The following is a 2500-nucleotide window of genomic DNA, read 5'->3' as shown; positions in this document are numbered from 1 at the left end:
GTCGACGAGTGGCCGCCCCTGCCGCCTCCAGCGCCGCCGCGTCCACGCGCGGGGACGTGCTCGGCGCAATTCCACGGGACCGGAGACCCTCCCCCGTCCACGGCGGGAGGCGAAACTCGGAAGTGCCGGCTGCTTACTCGAGCGGAAGGGTCAGCCTGATTCCTGCCTTGCCGGAGGCCCGGTCGCGGGGGTGACGACCCGCCGCCCGGGACGTGCGAGGCACCAGCAGACAGAGACTGCCCGACGGTCAGAGAGAGGGAGAGAGGAGTGCCGAGGCTCAAGTGGCGACCGGTCGCGCAGGCACGCCACGCACATCGATCGCCAGCCGCGGAACGGCACGGCCTTCAGTGGGGCCGGCGGGCGACGCCGCTCCTGAACCCAGCGGCCCCGAGCCGGACGAGTTGAGGAAGGCACGCCGACGGTGACAGGGTACGGAAGACACAGCGGTGGCCTTCTGGCGACTTGGCCCCCGACAGCCCGACGTTCCGCCGTCCTCCCGATGGCCAGGAGGACCGTGCGGGGGTCGGCCGACGGCGTGGTAGGTGTGCCTGCACGGTGACGGAGCACACACCACGCCCGCCAACCCCTCCGTACCTCCCGAGACCGGTGGCAGGACGGAGCGGAAAACGTGCGGACTGAACGGGAGAGCCAAGAGCCAGCGATCCACGCGCGTGCGACCGTCCAAGTCACAGCGTTCGACGAAAACCTCCTCCCTCGGCCAGGCACTCGGCGCCAGCAGGGGAGACAGGATCAGACGCCCCGCCGGCCACTTAAGGCCGAGGACGAACCACGAGACGGGCGGCTGCAGCAGCGGGCGGCCTGCAGCTCCCAGCACTCTCAATCGATCAACCATCGAGTCGGGTCAGCGTGTCAAACCGGCGAGCTCCACGGTCAGGCCGGCGGCGCACCAGCACCGGACCTCCGCGGCTCCCTTCACTCTTTCCACTGCCAGCCAACCGAGAGACGGACCCAATGCGGACGTGCAGAGCTTAGGCAGACCCCCCACTGGAGGCTCAACACTTCGTGGCAGCTCCGTGTCCCAGAGACCAGGAGGGTTGGCACACACACACAGTGTGAACCACCGACAGCCATTCTGGGACCGGTGACAGCCGTGCTGGCCCCACTGCCACGACACAGACGGACGCCAGGCCGCGCTCCCCGGCGGGGGGATGGCGTCGAGCCTGACGAACGGAATGTGCAGGGTGGGGGGGAAAGGCCAAGCGCTCCGACGCCGGAGGGCTCCGGAGTCTGAACTTAGGGGGACAAAGAGGACGGGTCCTCTGCGACACCCCAGCCGCGCTCTCGCCAGCCAAGGCGAGTGCGATTGATTGCCAAACGACCCTCAGACAGGCGTGGCCCCGGGAAGAACCCGGGGCCGCAAAGTGCGTTCAAAGTGTCGATGATCAATGTGTCCTGCAATTCACATTAATTCTCGCAGCTAGCTGCGTTCGTCATCGACGCACGAGCCGAGTGATCCACCGTCAAGAGTTGTCTGAGTTTGTTTTAGGTCTCTCCCTCGCCAGAGGAAAGCGACCCGGACCGCACATACGCTCCCCACCTTGAGCTACAGCCACCTGCACGCCGGCGTGCGGGCGGAGCAGGGTGGCGTGAAGCGATGGGGAGCACCATCCTGGTGCGGCCCGCAGAAACATACGTCTATTGGGGGGAGGAGGACAGGGCGCCCAAGAGGCGATGCGTGCCCCAACGCACCGCAGCGACGGAGGCAGGATCACCGCCACCATGTCGCCCGCCTAGTATCACGAGGCGTGCAGCAGCTTTGCCCTAGGAAAAGCAGAGGCGGGAACGGGCACCGGCCATCGGTTCGGCAGCGTCACTGACGCGTGCACGTGGCGGCGTGTCGGCGAGCGGACTTCCTGCGAGGAGGCGGGGGCGGCACTCGCCCGAGCAGACGCCCGCCCGGCCCAGCCACCGCCGAGGTGGACTGGGAGTCGCGGCAACGGCTCGTCATACTCGTTCCCACACTCACAGCGCAGCTTGCCCGCAAGCCACCGACCACCGATCGACGCCAGGCGCCCCGACCGAGAGCGGGATCGCTCGTTCGCCCTGCTGGCAGTTCGCTGGGGATCACTACTGCACGGAGCTCGGAGACCGACGGGCGGCAACTCGAGAGTCTTTAAACCACCACCCCCATCCCGCAAGTGCAAAGAGGCTGTATACGCACAGACGGGTGAGGGGAATAGGTACCCCGTCGGGTTTGAAGGGAGCGTGACTAGATAGCAACGATGTAAACCCAGCCGATTTGGGAGCGAAAGACCGGCGCCTGCATCACCGGCTTCGTTTCCCGTGGCTGGAGAGTACACCGAAACCCTCCGTCTGTCGCGAGCTCCCGACGACGCGGTGCCGCCAAGCAGCAGGGCCGGACCTGGTGTGGCTCCCCTCGTCGATCACAGACCGGTCGGCACTACTGACGAGACGGTGGAACGGGCTTCGCCCCTTGTGACGAAGGGTGATGCGAACCCGCCCGCCCGCGTGCGTTCGG

General features: G+C 67.2%; 1 non-coding gene across 1 annotated transcript; it reads right to left on the bottom strand.

Moving 5' to 3' along the window:
• Window positions 1-1336: 1336 nt before the first annotated feature.
• LOC140472807 (5.8S ribosomal RNA) lies at window positions 1337-1490 on the bottom strand. The gene has a single exon (XR_011957871.1). It is a non-coding gene; the product is annotated as a 5.8S ribosomal RNA (ribosomal RNA).
• Window positions 1491-2500: the final 1010 nt, after the last annotated feature.

The sequence above is a fragment of the Chiloscyllium punctatum genome, unplaced genomic scaffold (assembly GCF_047496795.1).
Source record: "Chiloscyllium punctatum isolate Juve2018m unplaced genomic scaffold, sChiPun1.3 scaffold_447, whole genome shotgun sequence".
NCBI classification, from domain to species: Eukaryota; Metazoa; Chordata; class Chondrichthyes; order Orectolobiformes; family Hemiscylliidae; genus Chiloscyllium; species Chiloscyllium punctatum.
Note: the sequence above shows the minus strand (reverse complement) of the source record. Positions and strands in the feature narration are given on the sequence as shown.